Genomic DNA, 23,815 nt, shown 5'->3' on the forward strand with positions numbered 1-23,815 from the left:
TAGCATAGGGCATTTCAGAAAAAGAACATACACTTCATTTCTCCATTGATATAAGCTTTTAATATGGGGATAAGAAATTTAAAGAAAGAAACATATTTAGTTCACATCTCTGTATTTTGCAACAATTAGAGGAAATTTTTCAGCATTATTAAGTCTAAGGAAAGATGAATAAGAGCAATTATTTAAATTTATAAAATAAACACAGAGGCAAGGGAAAATTTGGGGAGTGATATGGGAAATGAACAGGAGATAGGAGGTGTCATTCAGTTTTAATTCTAATCCTAAAAAATAACTGAATAGTTTATATGTAATGACCATTATTTCTTAGAGAGAAAATAAGGCATATTTTCTTAGTCTAAATAAAGAACATTTAAGCAGGTGTGAGATAATATTTGTAGCGATAATATATATTTTAATTAGATAATAAGAGCACATCTACTGAATATGAATTTGAAGCACTGTAATGCATGTAGATCTATATTGAAAAATTAGATAAATATAATGCCTTTTCTGAAAAAAGTTTAATTGCATATAGTATTTATGCTAATCTTATTAAAGTCATATATAACATTTCAGAAAGCTGACATTGGCAATATTTAAATTCTAACATAATGCACAATGACTCCATTTATGATTCTATATTTAGTGTTCATAATGCACAAAGGTGAATGCAGACTTAAAAACTAAGCTTACATATTTAGATAACAGAAGTAATGCATTTAATTTCACATTCACAAATATATACATTGTATTGCAAACTGGCAATTTTTGTCCCTTAAAGATATACTATAAACAGCTAACCTAGATAATGAAAGAAAATTCCTTTTGTTCTTCTACTGACTTATCCACGACCTCTGCTAATTAAGAAGTATATCCTTGTTACCGCACATCCTTAAACTGGACAGGATAGCAGGTGGGTTCCAAAGCAAAAATAATTACTTGGAAACTGATGACTCTGGTTAGGAATTACATTGGATATTGTAGATTTTTAATTGCTCAACACTTATGGATAGCTAGTATTGGGGGTCCAATTTCCTAAAAGTGCTTTGTCAAATGCCTAGAATTGATAGCAGGAAGTGATTATAATGAGTACTAATTGTTAACAAATTGGCTTTGCAACTAGCAACACCTCAACACCAGCAAGGAGCAAGGAGATGAGCAATCATCTGCTGCTTATCAGACTTTTCCCTTGGGATGTAATAATCCGATTTCCTGGGCCTAATTTCACCTAACGGCCTGGATGGAAGCCAAGCTGAGCGACCTACATGAAAGTGGCATCATAATTGGGAGCAATGCATGTGACCAAAGTTCACCAGCACTTCCTGCAAGTTAGAAACCACTTGTGGTCATATTAATTATATTGACTCCTTTATAGAAAGAATGCTTTCAAGAAGGTATTTAAGGGGATCGTTATGAAAATTAATGGTGGTCACAAGCAGAAGCAATCCCTGTAGGGGCAGCTGTAAAATACATATGTTTGGTGTTTTAAAAACTTTAATTTTCTCTGTGTCTCTACACTACTTCCCATGAAGTGTTCTTATGCCAGAGTTCACATCCTATATGTAAGCATTGCCTATCCATTTGAAGGATTCTGTATTGCTGGGCTGTGAAGGATTTTCAGGTGTTATATTCTGTACATTAAAAAGTCAGATCAAGGAATTAGAATGCAGTAAGGCAAGGATGGTTCACTCATGTATCAGTGAAAGTGTTTCTTCCACTGATAAAACCTTTTTATGTGACACGGTTTGAAAGTTAAGTAGGAAACAATTGTTTAAGTTATCATTGCTTATTGAAGCTTTCTTCTCATATTTCATAGTTAGCTTTCATTGAAAAATTAAACAATCACAGGTTTAAAACATATTTTGTTAGTCATCAGAAACTAAAAAATGAACATTATAGTGAAATTAGCAATTTCAAATTAAAGTTATTCTATCAGGAATTTCTCTGGCTCTTTTCTTTTTAATATATATAGTATATATATATATGTATATATATATATATATGTATACACACACACACACACACACATATATATATATATATATATATATATATATATATATATATATAATTGATTTCAGAGAGGAAGGGAGAGGGAGAGAAATATAGAAACATCAATGATGAGAGAGAATCATTGATTGGTCGTCTACCCCCTACTGGGGATCAAGCCCACAACCCCAGGCATGTGCCCTTGACCAGATTTGAACTTGGGACCCTTCAGTCTGCAAGCTGATGCTCTATCCACTGAGCCAAACCAGCTAGGGCTCTCTCTTTTCTTTATTCACTTATTCAACCTCCTATTCCTTTTCAGGAAGCAAAGGTGGCTTCTCTAATAATTTACCAAATGTTGCCCTTGGGCTATGTATCCTGGAAAGATTCAATCTTCTGCTACTAATGGGCTCATCTCATAGAATTGAAGGGTTACCCATAATTCCAAAGTTCTCTAAATTTCATTAGTATGTGAAGGTTAGGTTTTTTAAAATGACTGAACTGCAAAATCTGGTATCTAACTAATAAAAGAGTAATATGCTAATTGGACATACCTTTGCGACACCCACTAGCCAATCAGGAGTGAGTATGCAAATTAACCCAACAAAGATGGCGGGTTAATTTGCATATGCAGGCGCTGAGTGGCCAGGGGCAGGACACAGGCATTCCACCCCACCCCAGCCACTCTGGGCCTCAGGGCAGTGTGCAAAGGCAGAAAGGCAGCTCCAGGCAGGAGCAGAAAGGCTGCTCTGGCCAGAGCGAAGGCAGTGCCAGCAGCCTGGGGAAGGAAGGCCCATTCTTGCACGAATCTTTGTGCATCGGGCCTCTAGTTAGAATGTAAGTTTAAAGTAGATAGGAAAAGAATATTTAACTGGACAATTTTTAAAAAATACAAATGATTAGATATTCTCTATCTTGAGCAGTAATAATAATTGTGATAATATGGATTAAAAAATAATCAGAGAATAGATGACTAACTTTCCAAATACCCTTGAAAAAAATGCACCAAAGTGTGAAAACATACATTGGGTATGAACTTCAAGATACAGTTATTTATTTTAATTGCTTTTTTGTTATTTACAACCCCCCCCAAAATGCATGGCATTTAAAATAGGTCATGCTTGTCAAGATCTAGACTGACATATAAGAGGTCTAAGTAAGAGACAATAAAAAAAGAAATTCAGCATTTATCTTGCTTTTCCTCTATAAATTGTGCCAGTGTGTAACTAAAGAGTAGATGAGAGAGCATTTCTCTTTATTGAATACTAAAGGCCCAGTGCATGAATTCATGCACAGGTGGGGTCCCTCAGTCTGGCCGGCTATTGGGGCCGATTGGGGCCGATTGGGCTGGCCAGCCAGCCGGGGTGGAGGAACCACAGGAGGTTGGCTGTGGGAGTGCACTGACCACCAGGGGTCAGCTCCTGCGTGGAGCATCTGCCCCCTGGTGGTCAGTGCGTGGTCACAGCGACTGGTCGACCGATCATTTCGTTCGACAGGTCATTATGATCACTTAGGCTTTTATACATATAGATTCCAGCCAGGAATAATAGAACATGCCCATGTCAGCAATCCTAAATTAATTAATGGATCTAGGTACTGAGAATTAATGGTTGCTAATATCTCTCTCTCTCTCTCTCTCTCTTCTCTCTCTCTCACACACACACACACACACACACACACACACACACACACACACATTGATAACTGGACATTATGTACCACTTGATAGGAGAAAATAACACCACTTTTTAAAGAACCTTTCTCAAAAGTGAGCAAATTCCATAAAATATAGAGGATAGTGGAGCATATTAAACTATACCATGAAGATGCAATTAGCAAATTCAGACTGTGGGCAACTAAACAAATAGATCCCTATTCCAGTTTCTGAGAGAAAGAGAGGGGGAGGAAGAAACTGGTGAGAATGGAGAGGAAGATAGAGGAAAGGAGAGAGGGAGGAAAAAAGAGGGAGAGAAGAGAGAAAGAGACTAGAGATACATATGATGGGGACGAAATTTGTAGATTAAAAGAGAGAGTTTATCAACATTTAAAAACAGGAGTTAAACTACCGTATTTTCCGGCATATAAGACGACTGGGTGTATAAGATTTTCCTGGGTTAAAAAGTCATTTTATACGCCGGAAAATACAGTAGTCCAATATATCTAATCCATTATATCTAATCCCATCAATATAGTCCAATATACTGTATTTTCCGGCGTATAAAATGACTTTTTAACCCAGAAAAATCTTATACGCCCAGGCGTCTTATACGCCGGAAATTACGGTATACATTTTAGGTATGCACATCATTTGGGTAATAATAAAAGTAAGAAAGTGATTACCAAAAAAGTCAAGAAAATGGTTACTCTTTATGGTAAGAGTGATGGCTGTGATTAGGAGGGGCACCAGAAAATTTAGGTTGTGGCTAGCAAAATTCTAACTCCTGATCTGGGTAGCATTTCACTACACAATTACATTAATTCATACAATCAACTTTTGTTTTATATGTTTTCTATATTTTTGCTACATTTAAAAAACCAATTTACAAAGAGGCTGTGCCTATGTCTCATCCCTGGTGGTCAAGGCAGTACCTAGCTGCAGTCCCTACTCTCAGAGGGATGGTAAATCCAAACATGACTCACCAATCTCCTGAGTCTGTGACGCTGCCACAAATTGTGGGTCTCTCTATTGCCTTTGCAATGGCTCTGATGTTCTTTTTCCTCTGCCGGCAGTTCAGTAGGTAACTGAACTCCACTCTGCCATGTCCTTGTCTCAGTCATATGACCTTCCAACCAGGTCTATCACCTATCTTGACACTTAGCTTGAACATTTCCTTCCTACTCTCCTTCCTGCATTCCTGCTAGAGGCTCCTGGGGCATGCTGAGTAGACCCTTAACTGCCTTACATTTTCTAAAGTTTATTATCTTATATTCAATCAGAAGACAAAGAAATTGAGGCTCAGAGAGACAGTGACTTGTTCAAGGTCAAACTGAGTAAAGAGATCTGAACTCAGTTCTCCAATTACAAATTCCATGGTTGAATTCTAGAGCTAATTTGCTGAGCTAACTTTCTTGCAGAGGAAGCTAGAGCTACATCAATATGCTTTCACCTGATCCTGATGACTAAGGAAATGGAAAGTGCTGAAATGAGAGAGAGAGAGAGAGAATAATTTTAAAAAGATAGATCAAGCTTAAAATAAGGCAAGTATGTTGTGGTTAAAATGTAAACTTCATTTATCATAGTATTGAAATGGTTTTATATGTCACAGCTAAAGACCTTCATTCAGTTAATATTCTCAATAACCAGTCAATATCACTGTACCAGACTGCACAATAGGAATGACCAACTTATCCCCGGGATTTTCTTAGCTTAGCACTCAAAGCTCCATATCCTGGAAAGGCCACTGGAATTCACACTTCCTTTTCCAGGATCCAGAAAAAACTGAACTGCTATATATAGGTCCCCATCTTCCTAGCTCTGCCCCAGATTTTATCTTATCTATCTTATTTTTCAGAATAAGTGTCAATCTATTGTCACTTGGTGGTCCAGTTTAAATGCTCTGTCTTTCCTGGACTCAAGACAATTCAACTTTTGAATTCTCAGTGCATTTTTATCCATACCCACCTCGAACACATCACCTTACTTTGTATCATTTGTACACACATGCTTTACTCCCCACTATTATACTCTAAGACATGTAAGGGCAGTGGTAGCCTAAGTCCCAGGTAAACTGGGATGAGTTGGTCAATTGACCTTTGACTTTCTAAAACTGTTAGCAACTGGCCATGTACTTTCACAGGTATCATGTTTTGGTCATGTCTCATGTTTAGGTAGCATGGTCAGGTTTTCCCAGAATATTACCATCACCATTTTTAGTTCTACAAAAGTGGCCTAGTAAATGCTCAGTAAATACTTTTGTTCAACCAGTATTTACTGAACATTACTATAAGTAGAGCATGGTGATAATCCATAAACATTTTTGAAATAAGAGCTAACATTTATTTAGAATTTAAAAAATAGCAGTCATTACTTTAGTACTGAAAGTTATTAATTTCACAATAAGACACCGTTTTGACTCTAATCCAGTGGTTGTTTTGCACAACACTATGGAATATCAACTAATAGCATGGATTTATAAAAACTCTTCTGATACTGCCCATGTGTCATTCATTTTCTTGGTTACAGTTCAACAGATACATGTGTAACCAAGTGTCCTTTTCACATTGTTTTCACTAGGTGACCATCTTCATTTTGCAACTATTTTTTGCTTTACTGATTTAGGAACTCTTAAGAATTGTCATGTTATTAGACTACACTTTAATGGGAATAAAGGGAGTGAGATTGCAAAGAAGAGAACTAGGGTTCCCATCTGAGCATTGTCACTATTACCTGTGCGGATTTTTGCAACTGACACAGTAAAATAGCACTGACTTTGCAGGCATGTTGTAAAGATGGGATGAGATAGATGAGAAAGGACTCATAAATTGTAAAGCCTTTTGCCCATATTGGTGTGATAGTTCAGCATGAGTTCTAGAGTCAGCCTCTCTTAGGTCAAGTCTCAGTTTCCCTAATTTCTATCTATCTGATATTGGGCAAGTTATTATTATTTTTTAATCTTCTCTGTTTCTTGGTTTCTCATCTCTAAAGCAAGGAAAATAACAGAATCTACCAAACAGCTATTGGAAGGGATAAAATTGTTGTGATGATAACATGTGTCAAGTATACCAGTCATATAGTATGTACCTGATACATATTAGCTAATAATAATCATAATAATATGAGTATAATAATAATCATCTGTAGTTTAGAGTTCCAGGTGATTTGTTTCTAATTTTGCTGTGATAATAAATCTCTACTACATTATTTGACATTTACTTCATAGAAACTTTATATTCATTCTTCTGTCCACTTTGTTTGCTATTGTACACTTATGCTGATCATTAAAAAACTTCTAAAATGCTGTTTGTTTCTCAGTCTTTCATATAAAAAATAGTGACATAGGAAATAATAATTTTTATAAATATCACACACACACACATACTTCTTTTGTGTAAAGAATGTAATGTAATACATTCAAAGTAATAACTCTGAAGTTCTATTTATTTCTTTTAATGCATAATGTGGACATAAGTATGCAAGAAACCAATGACAGCATGAAGCAATATTTTTGCAATTATGAATAGGTAGTCCAATGATATTTCCTTGAGGAATTTTAATGACTATTAATCTAGCCCAGTATAATATTGGCCTTCTTGATTTAACCATATATAGACCAACTGGCCATGTACTTTAACAGGTATCATATTTTGGTCATGTCTCATGTATAAGTAGCATGGTGGGTTTTCCCCGAATATTACCATCATCATTTTTAGTTCTACAAAAATGGCCTAGTAAATGCTCAGTAAATACTTTTGTTCAACCAGTATTTACTGAACATTATTATGAGTAGAGCATGGTGATAATCCATAAACATTTTTGAAAATAAGAGCTAACATTTATTTAGAATTTTAAAAATAGCAGTCATTGCTCTAGTACTGAAAAGTTATTGATTTCATTTAATCCACATATCAACCCTTTGAGATGGGTACTATTACTATCTCCTCTTGATACGGGCAGTAACATTAGTAGAAAATGGGGAAGCTAGGACTCAAACCCAAGTAGTCTGGATCCATTGCTTACACAGGATTTTATTTTTTTTTTTTTATTTTTTTTTTTTTTTTTTTTTTTTTTTATTTTTAAATATTTTTTATTGAGGTATTATATGTGTACATATCTTACCATTACCCCCCCACCCCACACCCACACATGCCCTCCCCCCCAGAGTTTTGCGTCCATTGTTTATGCTTATATGCATGCATACAAGTCCTTCGTTTGATTTCATAACTCCCCCACCTCTCCCTAACTTTTCCCCTGTAATTTGAAAGTCTGTTTGATGCTTTACTGTCTCTGTATCTATCTTTTTGTTCATCACTTTATACTGATCTTTACTATCCCTAAATGAGTGGGATCATGTGGTATTTTTCTTTCATTGACTGGCTTATTTCACTTAGCATAATGTTCTCCAATTCCATCCAGGTTGCTGCAAATGATGAGAATTCCTTCTTTTTTATGGCAGCATAGTATTCCATTGTGTAGATGTACCACAGTTTTCTGATCCAGTCATCTGCTGACGGGCACCTAGGCTGTTTCCAAATCTTAGCTATGGTGAATTGTGCTGCTATGAACATAGGGGTGCATATATCCTTTCTGATTGGTGTTTCTAGTTTCTTCGGATATATTCCCAGGAGTGGGATTACTGGGTCAAATGGGAGTTCCATTTTCAGTTTTTTGAGGAAGCTCCATACTGTTCTCCACAGTGGCTGCACCAGTCTGCATTCCCACCAGCAGTGCACGAGGGTTCCTTTTTCTCCGCATCCTCGCCAACACTTGTCGTTTGTTGATTTGTTGATGATAGCCATTCTGACAGGTGTGAGATGGTACCGCATTGTTGTTTTGATTTGCATCTCTCGGATAATTAGTGACGTTGAGCATGTTTTCATGTGTCTCTTGGCCTTCCTTCTGTCTTCTTTTGAAAAGCTTCTATTTAGGTCTGTTGCCCATTTCTTTATTGGATCATTTATCTTCCTTTTATTAAGATGTATAAGCTGCATGTAGATGTTGGAGATCAAGCCTTTATCAGTGATGCCATTTGCAAATATGTTCTCCCATGCAGTAGGCCTTCTTGTTGTTTTGTTAATGGTTTCTTTTGCTGTGAAAAAGCTTTTTATTTTGATGTAGTCCCATTTGTTAATTTTCTCTTTAGCTTCCGTTGCCCTAGGGGCAGTGTCAGTGAAGAATTTCTTTTGGCATATGTCTGAGATTTTGCTACCTGTGGATTGCTCTAGTATTTTTATGGTTTCCCGTCTTATGTTTAAGTCCTGTATCCATTTTGAGTTTATTTTTGTGTATGGCGTAAGTTGGTGATCAAGCTTCATTTTTTTGCATGTATCTGTCCAATTTTCCCAACACCATTTATTGAAGAGACTGTCTTGACTCCATTGTATGTTCATGCCTCCTTTGTCAAATATTAATTGAGCATAGTGGTTTGGGTCAATATCTGGATTCTCTATTCTGTTCCACTGATCTATATGTCTGTTCTTGTGCCAGTACCAGGCTGTTTTGAGAACAGTGGCTTTGTAATACAGCTTGAAATCTGGTATTGAGATCCCTCCTACTTTATTCTTCTTTCGCAGGATTGCTGTGGCTATTCGGGGTCTTTTTTTATTCCAGATGAATTTTTGGAGAGTTCTTTCAAGGTCGGTGAAATATGCCATTGGTATTTTAATGGGGAGTGCATTGAATCTATAGATTGCTTTGGGTAGTATGGACATTTTAATGATGTTGATTCTACCAATCCATGAACATGGTATGTTCTTCCATCTGTTTACGTCTTCCTCTATCTCTTTTTTCAGTGTCCTGTAGTTTTCCGTGTATAGGTCTTTTACCTCCTTAGTTAAGTTTATTCCTAGGTATCTTAATTTTTTTGGTGCGATGGTAAATGGAATTGCCTTTTTAGTCTCTCTGTCTGTAAGTTCACTATTGGTGTATAGAAAGGCCATAGATTTCTTGGCGTTAATTCTGTATCCTGCTACATTGCCAAATTCATTTATTAAGTCTATTAGTTTTTTGACGGAGTCTTTCGGATTTTTTATGTACAATATCATGTCGTCTGCAAATAAAGACAGCTTTACTTGTTCTTTTCCAATTTGGATGCCTTTTATTTCTTCTTCTTGTCTAATTGCAATGGCTAATACTTCCAGTACTATGTCAAACAGGAGTGGTGAGAGTGGGCATCCCTGTCTTGTTCCTGTTCTTAGGGGAAATGTTTTTAGTTTTTGTCCATTGAGTATGATGTTTGCTGTGGGTTTATCATATATAGCTTTTATTATGTTGAGGTATGAGCCTTCTATTCCCACCTTGTTGAGAGTTTTTATCAAGAAAGGGTGTTGGATTTTGTCAAATGCTTTTTCTGCATCAATTGATATGACTATGTGATTTTTATCTCTCAATTTGTTTATGTGATGTATCACGTTTATTGATTTGCGGATATTATACCATCCTTGCATTCCTGGGATAAATCCTACTTGGTCATGGTGTATGATCTTTCTGATGTACTGCTGGAGCCGATTTGCTAGAATTTTGTTGAGGATTTTGGCATCTATGTTCATGAGGGATATTGGCCTGTAATTCTCTTTCATTGTGTTGTCTTTATCTGGTTTTGGTATTAGGGTGATGCTGGCTTCATAGAAGGAGCTTGGAAGTGTTCCTTCCTCTTGAATTTTTTGAAATAGTCTGAGGAGGATAGGTTTTAGTTCTTCCTTGAATGTTTGGTAAAACTCTCCTGTGAAGCCATCAGGCCCCGGGCTTTTGTTTGCCGGAAGCTTCTTGATGACTGCTTCAATTTCGTCCATAGTTATTGGCCTATTGAGCTCTTTAGATTCTTCTTGATTGATTTTAGGAAGGTTATATTTTTCTAAGAATATGTCCATTTCCTCCAGGTTGTCCAGTTTGTTGGAATAGAGTTGTTCGTAGTATTTTGTAACAATCCTTTGTATCTCAGCGGGGTCTGTTGTTATTTCACCTCTTTCATTTCTGATTTTGTTTATTTGGGTCCTCTCTCTTTGCTTCTTGGTGAGCCTGGCTAGAGGTCCATCAATCTTGTTTATCCTTTCAAAGAACCAGCTCTTGGTTTTGTTGATCTTTCGTATTGTTTCTTTGGTCTCTATGTCATTTATCTCCGCTCTGATCTTTGTTATTTCCTTCCTTCTGGTTACAGTGGGCTTTTCTTGCTGCTCTTTTTCTAGCTCTTTGAGTTGTAGGGTTAAGTAATTTATTACCATTGATTCTTGTTTTTTGCAATAGGCTTGTAGAGCTATGAACTTCCCTCTCAAGACTGCTTTCGCTGTGTCCCAAAGATTTTGGATTGTTGTGTTTTCATTGTCATTTGTTGCCATGATGTTTTTTATTTCTTCCTTGATCTCTCTGGTGACCCAGTCATGGTTTAATAGCATGCTGTTTAGTCTCCAAGTGTTTGATTTCTTTGGATTGTATTTATTGTAGTTGATTTCCAGTTTTATGCCACTATGATCTGAGAAGACGCTTGATATAATTTCTATCTTCTTGAATTTGAAGAGACTTTGCCTGTGACCCAGCATATGGTCTATCTTTGAAAATGACCCATGTGCACTTGAGAAGAATGTATATTCTGTGGCTTTGGGGTGAAATGTTCTAAAGATGTCAATTAATTCCATCTGGTCTAGTGATTCATTTAGGATTGCTGTTTCTTTGCTGATTTTTTGTTTAGAGGATTTGTCCAGTGGTGATAGTGGGGTATTAAAGTCTCCTACTATGATTGTATTACTATTAATCTCTCCCTTGAAATCTTCCAGGAGTTTTTTTATGTATTTGGGTGCTCCTATATTGGGAGCATATATGTTTACCAGAATTATTTCTTCTTGTTGGATTTCTCCCTTTAGTATTATGAAGTGGCCTTCTTTATCTCTTGTTATGGCATTTACTTTGAGATCTATTTTGTCAGATATAAGTATTGCTACCCCAGCTTTTTTTTCATTTCCATTTGCCTGAAAGATATTTTTCCATCCCTTCACTTTCAATCTGTGTGAGTCTCTTGTTCTGAGGTGGGTCTCTTGTAGACAGCATATATATGGGTCGTGTTTTTTTATCCATTCAGCTACTCGATATCTTTTGATTGGAGCATTTAGTCCATTTACATTTAAAGATATTACTGAAAGGTATTTGTTTGTGGTCATATCTATTTTTGTGTCTATATTCCTTCTTACCTGTTTATTTCTTCTTTTTACAGTATTCCCTTTAGCAATTCTTGCATTGCTGGTTTGGTGGTAATAAACTCCTTAAGCCTTTTTTTATCTGCAAAGCTCCTGATTTCCCCTTCAATTTTGATTGATAGTCTTGCTGGATATAGTATTCTTGGATTCAGTCCTTTGCTTTGCAACACTTTGTATACCTCCGTCCATTCACTTCTAGCTTGTTGTGTTTCTGTTGAGTAATCATTTGACAATCTGATGGGTGTTCCTTTGTAGGTAACTCTCTGTCTCTCTCTTGCCGCCTTTAAGATTCTCTCTTTATCATTTATATTTGCCATTGAAATTATGACATGTCTTGGTGTGTGTCTTTTGGGGTTGATCCTGCTTGGGACTCTCTGTACTTGCGTAACTTTTATCTTTCCCATATCCGGGAAGTTTTCTGTCATTATTTCTTCAAATAGATTTTCTAATCCCTGCTGCTCTTCTTGTCCTTCTGGCAGCCCTATTATACGCATGTTACTTCGTTTCATGTTGTCCCGAAGCTCCCTTAGGCTTTCCTCCTGCTTTTTAATTTTTTTCTCCAATTGCTGTTGAGATTGAGCTTGTTTCTGTACCTGATCTTCTAACTCACTAATTCGGTCCTCTGCTTCTTGTAGTCTACTGTTGAAACTTTCCATGGTGTTTTTGATTGTAGCTATATCACTTTTCATTTCTTCCTGATTCTTGCATAAGTTGTTGATTTTCTCATCCATCCGATGTATAAATTCCACGACCATTACTCTAAACTCCTTTTCGGTCATGTTGCAAGCTTCAGCTTCACTGATTTCCTTTCTTGGCGACTCCACATTTTCTTTCCTTTGTGAGTTATTTCGTTTCCCCATTCTGGCTATCACCAGAAAGCTCAAGCTTCCGTTTGCGTGGACCTGGGCTGTGTGCTGTGGGGACTTCACTCCACCCGAGTTTCACTGAAGTGCTCTGACACTAGGACGTGTGGCTGCCTTTGGTTGGTGGGAACCAGACTTGCCCAGGGTCAGTGTCCCCAGTGTTCCGTGTGGTCTCGTGTGCACACTTAGATTCAGGGGCCCTGTCTGCACCACACTGTTGGTATGTGCCGAAAATGAGATCCTTAGCAAGTGCCAGGAGTCAGAGTTTCCCTGTGTCTGCACCAAGACTAGAGTGTCAGAGTCTCTGTTGCCTTGTGTGGTTTCTCGTTGAGACTCAGGGTCCCTATGTGTGCATGCACCAACAATTGGGGTCGCTGGCTCTTTAGTGTGAATGCGCTGTGAGTCAGGGATCCCAGGCAGCTGTATCCGGCGTGCCAAATTCCCTGAAGTGGAGCTGCGACCTGTGTGTGCTCTCTCTACTGAGCCAAACCGGCTAGGGCGCACACTCTTGATTTCCTGAAGGTGAGCTGGCTCTGTGCACTCTACCGGAGTCCCGGAAGGGGGGCGGAGTCTGTCCTGCGCGCCAAATTCCCCTCTGTGCAAGCACTAAGATTCCCTGAAGGGAGAGCTGTGACCCGCAAGCCAAATTCCCCCAAATTCTCCGAAGGGGAGCCCTCTGTGCGCACTGACAGATTTCCCCAACAGGGAGCTGATTCTCTCCTGTGCGCTCGCGCGCGCCAAATTCCCTGAGGGGGAGCGAGTCCCTGCGCAAAGCTCTGAGGCTTGGGCGAGAGGCGGATCTATCAGTTAAAATGGCGCTGTCTGCGCGCCTGCGGGGAGGGGGTAGGCTCTTTGACTCACGGAATTCTGCCGGGACGTCTGGATTCTTGTTGTTTGTTGGTCTGAAGCTGTGATAGCAGTTCTCTGTCCCCAGTGGCTGCAGGGTCCTGGTTTGTGTCAGAAGCCAGGATCCGAGTCTCAGGCAGCTCTGTTTCTCAAGATGGCGTGGTCTCGGCGTCCGCAACAGCCGCGGAGATGTGTCCGCTTTGTGCGCGGGGCTTTGCTGTCTAGGACTGCCCAGTTAGGCAGCCCCTTGGAAGACGTGCAGAATCTAACTGACCCTAGCTTATACACACACACACCACACACGTCTACACTCTTCTCTATGGGTTCCTCACTCACACACTCTCTCTCCCTACCTTCCTGCCGGTCGCCATCTTTTTTTTTTTTTTTTTTTCCTCTGCTTACACAGGATTTTATACTGCCTGTCACTCAGAGGTAGTCAACATTATGACAAATTTCTACATGGCTAGAAGAAGCATTTTGGAGATGGTTGTAGCACACAGCAATGTGAAAATTTCCCCAAGGACCAGAATGTAGTAGAAAATTAACTCCCAGGTTCCAACTTGTGTCCTCAAGCTTGGCTGCATAAAATAGATTGAATAAATCTAAGAAATTTCATAACCTTACTGCACTCCACTGGTGATGGGGTATTGCTGCATTGAATATGCATCAACTGTAGAATATGTTTTCTTCTTAATATTTATTATAGTAGGGAATATATATATACACACACACACATATATGTATATATATATATATATATTAATAGTAGGGCGGTCATATCTCTATATTAAGGAATATTCATCAACAGCAACTTAAGTAAATTTGGAGGTTCTGAGAAAAATGAAGGTATTGATTTGCCAGTGACTCCAAATTTGAATCTCCAGACTTACTTTCTCTTTTAAGCTTTGTAGCCACCTATTCACTGACTAGTCCATTAACATATGGGCTGTTAGCACAGTCCACAGTACATTAAACTCAGCATACCAAACCTTAAGGCATAATTCTCTTTGCCTGAAACTGCTGCTCTGCTTGTGCTCTGCATCAAAGAATGGCCTGACTATCTCAGAGCTCATGCCTGAGTTCTGAGCATCTACTTTGGCTCTTTCTTCTCCCTATACATAATGGCCGAGCACTGTCAATTTGAACTGCTAAATCCCTTCTTTCTTTCTTCCCAGACCACTCTCCTAGGTTCAGTTGGGTCTTTCCTTCACTCATGAGCTTTTGGAGTTTACAATAGTATAAGGAGCCAACTGTTGGGTTATTGCTTCTCTCTGCCTACAAACACACATTGATAAGCCCTTCTTAACTTCACTTCCCTGGGAACACAGGTCACATCTCTACTAACACCACTCTTTGTGTCTGTGGTTTATTTTTCTCTATCATGACCTTAATAGATTCTAGACTCTACTTTTCTATCTGGCACTGTATGAGCTCTCCTCTTTCAGCCTTGGACTCTGTATACCTATTCAGTCATTATAATGATATTCAAGACATACAAAGGTCCCAGATCTCATATAGTGAGAGAAAGGAATAAATAAGTAAACAGATAATCATTACATAAAATATCTCAGCAATAATAGAGGTTCTGCAGGGAATTAACTCAGGGTGATGTGATGGGCATTAAGAGGGTCATCCTTCTTGGATATTTTAGAACTTCTACTATCTCTTTTATTCCCTGGATGCTAATATACATGCATATACAGAATCAAGTACATATAAATGAAGAAAAATAAGGCAGGGAAGGGAATAGCAAGCAAAGAGATGAGCTATTTTAATAGGGTGTTCAAGTCTTCTCCACCTTGGGACCCTGATAAATTACTTTTCTACTGTGGTCTCAGCATCTTCAGACCTACCCTATCCCATTGCTACTTTTGTTTTTATCATGAGGATGGCCCTAATATGGCTGTTTAAAACATTAGCATTACTAATCAATATGTCAATACAAATCAATTTCTGTGAATCTGATGATACAGAATGCCTTATTACATACAAATGCTAGTCTGGGACACCATTATCATCAGAATGAGCATCTGAATTCTCTTTGGAGTTTGAAGACATCTAAAAATCTCTTTGAACCTCACTTTAAAAACTTTCTGTATGAATTTAAACAAGTTAGACACCCTTTAGATGCTTCAATATCTTCACTGTGAAATAAAGATATTCATAGTACTTACCAAAAAGGGATCTTGTGAACATTTGCTTTACCTGGAGCCTGTTCCATGTAGGTGCTCAATAAATATTAGCTAATATTATTACAGCTTATAATGTCATCTTGTTGAAGGGTCTAAATTCTATTATTGTGAAGGTATCCAAAAAAGCAGGCAGCTATATTATTTTTGTGTCTGCATTTTTGTAAATGGCTGGATATATACTTTGAAACATCAATTTTCCTCTGGGATGGGTTGGATTCCTCTAAGATAAATGATGGTTGACCTCATAGTGACTAGTAGCCAGGAAGGAGCTATGGCATGGAGGTAGGAATTGGGCCAAGACATGGATCCTCTGAATTCCAAAATGTTTGCTGAGTATCCCCTATTTACCATGCTCTGTGCGGGCCTCTAAAGCATGGCACTTAACTAGGTGTATGTATCTGACTCATTTGTGAAGCTTTTTCAAATTACACATACACAAGCTCTAATCCTAGGGCTCCCGAGTCAGCAGATCTGGATGGGTCCTCAGGATATGCATTTTCAAACAGTCCACAGAAAATTCAAATGTGTGCATCCCTTTCCCTCCTCCAAACCTAGCTGTAAGGTGCTAAACCAGACACACTCTTGAATGCCTCCTATCACTATAATTTCCAGTATGGTTACTTATATGATTATGAATATCATTGGGCCTTTGTTACTAATTTATAGAAGGAACTACCATTTACAAAGCACCTACTACATCAAAAGTGCTTTAATTCTCACAAAAGTTTTATGAGATATATGTGGTTATTTTTCACATAAAAAACTGAGGCTCAGGATACTATGTGATTTGATCAAAGTTACACAGCTGGTAAGTGGAAAAGCTGAGGTTTAAATCTAGATGGGCTGAACTCTATGACTCTGCCTTGTCCATGAACTCTGCCTTGTTCATGTAGCACGGTGTCTTTAATCCTGTATCCCATGAATAAAGAGTTTGTAGTAAGGTTGTGCTTAGATCAAAGTCATTGTCACCATTTGCACTTTACCAAACCTGTCCTACCTATGGGCTGTACTAATGAACAATTTCTTATGAGACCTACAGCAAGGCTGAGTTTTAGCATCTGAGATCAGGGATGTGGTTAAGTATAAAGAGCCCACCATCTCCTAGTGGGACAGTAAGTGCCCAAATTCTAGGTATTGGTGCCAGGCAAAGGAAATTAAGTGACTGCTTATTGAATTCTAGGTTAATGAGAGGATTTTCCATAATGTACCATAATTGATCAAGAAATGTATAAATACATCTACTATTATAAAATATATGATTTTCCTTTGATTTTTAGTGTTTCTAGACATTAAATTCAACCTCCATGATGCTTAGCTGCTTGTATTTGAAATATGTTTCAAAAGGAATAGCATGTAGTGATAATGCACTTATGGTAATTAAGGTCAAAAAGTGTATGGTATTAAAGGATTGGTAATGGAGAGTACACTTTGGAAATTGTGGTTTCTGGTTGGAATTCTTAAAATTGTTGGTGTTTTGAATTGAGCTATGTGTAAGCCTATTTCTCAGTTAGGCATAAGTACACCCAGCAGTCTAGTGATTGAATTCAGTAGGGAAAGACCAAATGTATCCACCACATACCTGCAAACAAAAGACACCAATGTAGTGGAGTCACACGGGGAAAAGAGCCTAGATCGCTGACTCACTACTTGGGGAAAGTCATTCAGGTGAGCTTCCAGACCTGCATCCAAGTCTTTATGAAGGAAAATGCACCTAAATGCACCTATACTTCATTGAACCACTAAGGATTTGAAAACTGTCACCCGAGCATGACTAATACTCAAAGACAAGACTTCTGAAATTATTTACTTAAATAAGTTAGCACAAAAAAGCTCAACTCATCATGACTCAATGACAGGTCATGATGGCTTCTAGGGACCTCTTTAACAATTTTGTGTAAAGAAATATATAGCAACATGACCTGACATAATTGACTGAGTATTCATCACTAGCAGTGTAATAAGTTTGCATCTTAATTGGGTTAACACAAAATTCTGTAGCAAACAAACATAGCATAAGTAGGTTAAGATAATTCCAAATCAAGTGATAAATTATTTTTTAAATGAAGGAGAGTGGGTCTGAAGGGATGAATGGTTTTTAATGTGGTTTAGAGAATAGGAATTTCCAGAGCACAAGGAACTTCTCATCACAGAAAGGGTAGTGCAACAACATGGGCTGCAAAATAAAAAAGTCATGGGTTCAAATTCTAGCTCTACAGTTTGAACTCAGTTTCCCATATGTGCAACAAAGTTAGTAGTTTCTGCCTCATGGAATCATTAATAGGCTTACATGAAATACTGTTCCTCAGAGAAGACTATCTTTTCCTATCCCAGCTCCCGGGAGTTTTACCACTTTGGGAATGATTTGGATAGGTTACAATTACTAACTTGTTCAAAATTTTAACAGCTAAGTTAATATCAACCTTTTAAGTACTGGGGCAGGGGGTGGGAATCCAATGGCATGGAAAAATGAAAACTGATTTGGGGACAGACTCAGGACTATGGAACTGATATTAGAAGCTGGGCAAAATTTCCACGGTAGTATACAATTTTACATGCAAAAGGTCAGAGCATCAGATTACATAGATTCAGAAAAAATTTGGGGAAAAATTGTCCTAGTAGAATGAATCTCAAAAATTTATCTAACTTAAGTTAATGCTGAGGAGTGCAAAATAACATTAACAACAAATGCTAGAGGTGAGCACATGTTGCCAAATTTTGACAAACAAAAAGGAGCTGCTGAATAAAGACAATCTGAAGGTAATGATTTAGAAACTCCAGAACAAGCTTACATAAAAGGAAAGAAGCTACTGGAGGACAGGAGCTGGGCTAATCATTTTGTAAATGTCTTGGATAAATGTCACACTGACAAAAGAAATTTTCATTGCATGCACGCACACACACACGGGGAGAATGAGATGTGTATTTTGTGTGTAGTTACATATTTATGTACATGTGTATATTTAAAATTTTTGGACACTAGTGATTTCTGATTGATTTTGTTGCTGAAAATCCTACCTAATAATAGAGTAATATGCAAATTGACCGTACCTTCACTACACCCACAAGCCATGCCCACCAGCCACGCCCACCAGGAAACCGTTGCAGGGATGCTGGGGTTCGGCGGAAGCTTTCCCGGCCTTGGGCACCAGAGGGGAGCCTGCACGGATCGCAGGAAACCACTGGGGGTCGGCTCCTGGATCCTTAGCAGGGACGCTGGGTGCGGCCGAGCCCAAGGCCGGGAAAGCCTCCACCAGCGAAGCCCAAGGCCGCCGCCCAGGGCCAAGCCCCGACCCTGAAAGAAGGCAGAAGGCGGTGGCCACAGCCAAGGCCTGGGTCCCTGGTGCCGGCAGAAAACTGGTGCAGGCAGCCAGGTGAATGAAGGTCTATTGCACGAATCTTCGTGCAAACGGGCTGCTAGTTTATTACAATAACAATAACCAACAAAAGTCCTTGAAGTGCCAGAAAATCTGCTAGGTACCTGTGACACACAGTTCATTTGACTGAGAATACACTGAGTGGCCAGATTATTATGATCTCTGAACGCATAATAATCTGGCCACTCTATATATGAATGCATGAATTTGTGCATGGGTGGGGTCCAGCCAGCCTGGCCAGGGGTAGGGGACATGGGTGGTTGGCCGGCCTGCCTGCTGATTGAACTCCTGGTGGAGGGGACAATTTTCATATTAGCCTTTTATTATATAGGATATACACTGAGTGGCCAGATTATTATGCGTTCAGAGATCATAATAATCTGGCCACTCTGTGTATATTTTACAATTTCTATCCTGTAATGGCAGATACACAATACTCTATTTTAATATTAATTAGTAATATGAAAATAAGTTACGTTTGTATTGCCTCTCCTTTTTTTTGGCTTTAATGATAAACCTATTTAACTAGTCCCATAGGTGTAACATATAAAACAATGTGCAAGTCAGTGAGAATAAAACTACAAATAAAAGCAAAATTGATAACTCTGTCAGGCCTAAGAAATACCAAGGTAATGAGCCAAGAGATTCTAATTAAAAACAATCAGTTAAATTCACTTACTCACTCAACAAGTATTTATTGATACACATGGGTAATCTGCTAACCTTAAATAATTAAATAAATAAATCATTAAACAGAATTCTCCAGAGATATATTGTATACTAATCACTGTGTGATATTAGCTGGTTAAGAAATCTATTTTTATATGTATGATACATGTATATGTATTTCATTATTGGTGATTTTTGACTATTTCTCAGAAAAATGTAAGGTGGGATAGACTTAGCAGGCCATGGTGGAGGAGTTGAAGAAAAATGGCTACTGGAAAAAATAGTGAAGAGAAGATGAGTGGTTGAGAAAGCATGAAAATATTAAGGGCATGGCACGTAATTTAGTCTGCAGGGTGAAGTGTGGAACCCTCTCAGGAAAGATGAACTTGACTATTATGGGAAGAGTCTTAATGATCTCTATTTGTTCTTTCTACAGTGGGTAATAAAGAGCTACAGAAGACTTCTGTGTAAGGGAGTGCCAAAATGCAGAATGTTATTTCAATTTCTCAACTCTTTAACTGGAAGAAATAAACAGGAATCTAATAACAGTATTAATAATAAAATAATTTTTTTACAATATTGTGTGAGTGGTCTTGAAAAGGGGAAATGGAAAGATCATGTATACAGACAGAATAAGTGGGAAAAAAATGCTACAGAGATAGGGACAACTATTTGCCAAGTCAATGGCAAGGGACTGGAAGAAATCAACAATGAGCCCATCTATAAGATTGGGTGTCTGGGTTACAGGCTATGTCATTAATAGAAATAAGCAAGTCCAGAGGAAGAGCTACTATGTAAACAGATTGGAGCTGGGTATGATGACACTGAGGCACTTCTCAGAAGAAAGACTGCTTTGATTAGAGAGGACAAAGATAATGACATGAATGTGAAGGTCACCAATACATAATTGGAACTGAGGTAATGAGTTGGGAATTCAAAGAAAACGATATTTTTAAAAAGGGATCAGGAACTGAACCCCTGTGTATCCCTAGATAAAGAAATCAGAAGAGGAAAGGCCAGAGAAGAAAAGCAAGAGTCAAAGGAGTTGAAATCCACAGAAATACAGTTTCAAAAATGAGGCGCTCCTTGGTAGGGTCAGGTGTGACTGAGAATTTCAGGCAGGGGTGCAGCGAGAGGAGTAGTAGATTTATTGATTGGGACACATCAGTCATTTTTGAGAGAGCTGCTTAGAGTAAGCCAGAGAGAGCTGCACAGAGTTGAACAAGAAATGGGGCAAGGGATGAAGTGTTAACAGTTGATGACTATTCTTTCAAGAAGCTTATAATGGAAAGAAGGGGAAGCTAAAATGATATTGTAGACTACAGCAGAATCAAGAGAGGGTTTGTTTGTTCGCATACTTAAAAATAGCAATGAATCTAACATTCCACTGTGTATATATACCAAGTATTTTTTATCCACTCAATTATGGATGTGGACACTTAGGTTGCTTCCATATCTTAGCTATCGTAAATACTGCTGCAATGAACATACTAGTATATGTTTTCGAATTAGTGTTTTTGAATTTCTTCTGATAAATACCCAGAAGTGAAATTGCTGGGTCATATGGTAGTGCCATTTAAAATTTTTTTCTATATTGGCTACACTACTACGCATGGTTCTAGATGGGAACTACTTACCAGAGTGATCATTTTGTAAGGTATATAAATGTCTAAGTACTATACTGTATACCTGAAACTAACATAATATTGTATGCCAACTCTAATTGAAAAATAAATTTAAAAAGGAAAAATAGTATGACTCTAAGAAAGAAGCAATTGGAGATGCTTAAGAGAGATCAAACAAATATAGAGGAGCTAAAAGTAAAGAGAGCGAGAGAAACAGAAAAGGCTATAGATATTGATTGGAGAAAAAATTTTTTTCAGACAAGAGACAAAGTGAAGACATAAACAATTTAGAAGTGTGGAAAGGGAGATGAGTTATCCTTGCATTCAATGACATGGGAACTAAGGGTACAGTTTCTTGAGGTAAAATAATAAAAAAACACCCCACAGTATTACTTAAAAAAAAAAAAGGTATTCAACAAATAGCAGTAATTTCAAGTATTTCAATGCTGAAGAAAGCTAAGTTTCCATAGGGACATGGAAATTGCTTCTTAGAAGTGACAACCTGCTTTGCTTTTGTCATGATAAAATTTACATCAAGCGTATGCAAAACAATTCCAAGGTTCCAAGTAATAGCCTAATAACATGATGGATGTAAGAGGAACACCAAACATTACCAAGAAGAATTCCTCATGCGTCGGATGCATCTAACAGCTGGCTAGTTTGATTTAAAATTACAATTTGAACAGATATAAACTCTTATTTCTTGACAGTCATTACCCGCCAGTCATAAAAGTGTCGTTAATTCTGCAGTAGTCAGCAAAATGCTTCGTAATGATCTAACACTAATGCACCCCACTCCTATAAAACCCCCACGGCAGCAAAGGTTTACTCTGTAATAGTAGTTGGGTTTTCAGAAGCTTAAAATCCCTGCCAATGCACCTGCTTTCCAGAAGATCATTAGGTAAAAATCCCAAGGCAGCACAATCAACCTGGCTTCGGTTACCTTACCGTCTGCTGGAGAAGAAAATTAATGTTATTCCATGAGTCTCTCTCCCAAGATTGGCTAGCGTGTAGCTACTGGGCCAGCTGTCGGAGGGGTGCTTAGGTCTGTTCTAAGCTGACCCGGCTCACGGTCTATTTGGATCCCAAGTCCCAACATAGACACTGACACACAGACTGCAGCCGGCACCAGCTGCTGCACTATTGTACAGGTACTTAACAGGATTCCAGCTCACGGAACCACTAGGTTGGCAGTGGGTACTTGGTTGTCCAACCACAGCTTTACGGAAACTCTCACAGAAGCCATCATACTTTTTTTTAAAAAAAGCATAAAACCAAAACACCCAAATGAAACGACATTCAAGACCAGGGGAAAAGGAAGGCTCCTAATACAGGGTTACTGCTAATGTCTATTCCACAAAGGCTTTCTCTTTCAGTCTCATTTCCTATGGAAAATAATACAAATTAGCATAGGAAATCCTGCTTTATCTCAGAATGGATTTCCACGGCTTCAATCTGAAATCTGCTTTTCTTCTGGCTCCAAGAAGCCAAGCAGGGCATCCCATCAAATTGCAAGGGGAGATTTGTCACATTTGACTGGCTCTCAGACTGTGGGTCATCAGCTGGATACTGATCTAAGACAGCAGTCACCTCACCACGGACACCTACACCCTACACTGGTCACCCAACTTATTCTTCTCCAGCCAACGCCTTCTCTTTTGGCTGCCTTTGTATCCACTCAGAGAAACAGCAATAGATCAACGCTTCCTTCGTATATCAGAGCTGTCCTCCAAGGAAGACTGCAGTGAAATTGCTTTGTTTTACATAACAGCCAACTCTGAAATTTCATGGCAAAAAAGTAGCCACAGGCAAAATGTAGTGAATCTCATACAATCTCCAGTTTAACCATTTCAAATAGGACAAAGTCATGACTATTTATAGAGAGGCAGCTTGCTTTAGATTTGAATGAAGCATGATCACACAAATTTTTTTTAACAAGTCAGGGATATATATATTTTTTTAAACTAGGAATGAAACTCCTTAAGGGCAGTTTTTAAAGTTGGTATCTATATGTAGTAACTACGATTACTTCCTTGTTTTGATGCAAGCTAGAGTGCTTTGTCAGTTTGAAAATGTATTTCACAGTATCTTTCTTCCAGTTACTCTTTCCCGATAATGTACCAGTAGAAATGATAGCAATGATTCATTCAGGATGACATTCTACTTTCAATTAATGTTCCATAGAATAAAAGCAATGTTTCCAAGTTTTTCAATTTAGATTTTAAAGCGTGCTGCTATTTTAAAAAAGTGAATGCATGTGAACAGCATGTAGTTTTGTTGTTTGTCATTGTCAGTTATAAATTCAAATAAATGATAATCTGCTGCGGAAGAATGCTTATAGGAACAAGAAAAAAATATACGTAACCCCATTAGAGTTGTATAAATTCTACTTTGTCACTCGCTGTTCACTTTTT

At 38.1% G+C, this 23,815-nt stretch overlaps 1 protein-coding gene across 1 annotated transcript in view; it reads right to left on the reverse strand.

The window, feature by feature from the left end:
- PDZRN4 (PDZ domain containing ring finger 4) overlaps positions 1 to 23,815 on the reverse strand; it is a 350,110-nt gene that overhangs the window by 138,619 nt on the left and 187,676 nt on the right. The window lies entirely within an intron of this gene.

Source organism: Eptesicus fuscus, chromosome 7 (assembly GCF_027574615.1).
Source record: "Eptesicus fuscus isolate TK198812 chromosome 7, DD_ASM_mEF_20220401, whole genome shotgun sequence".
Lineage (NCBI taxonomy): Eukaryota > Metazoa > Chordata > Mammalia > Chiroptera > Vespertilionidae > Eptesicus > Eptesicus fuscus.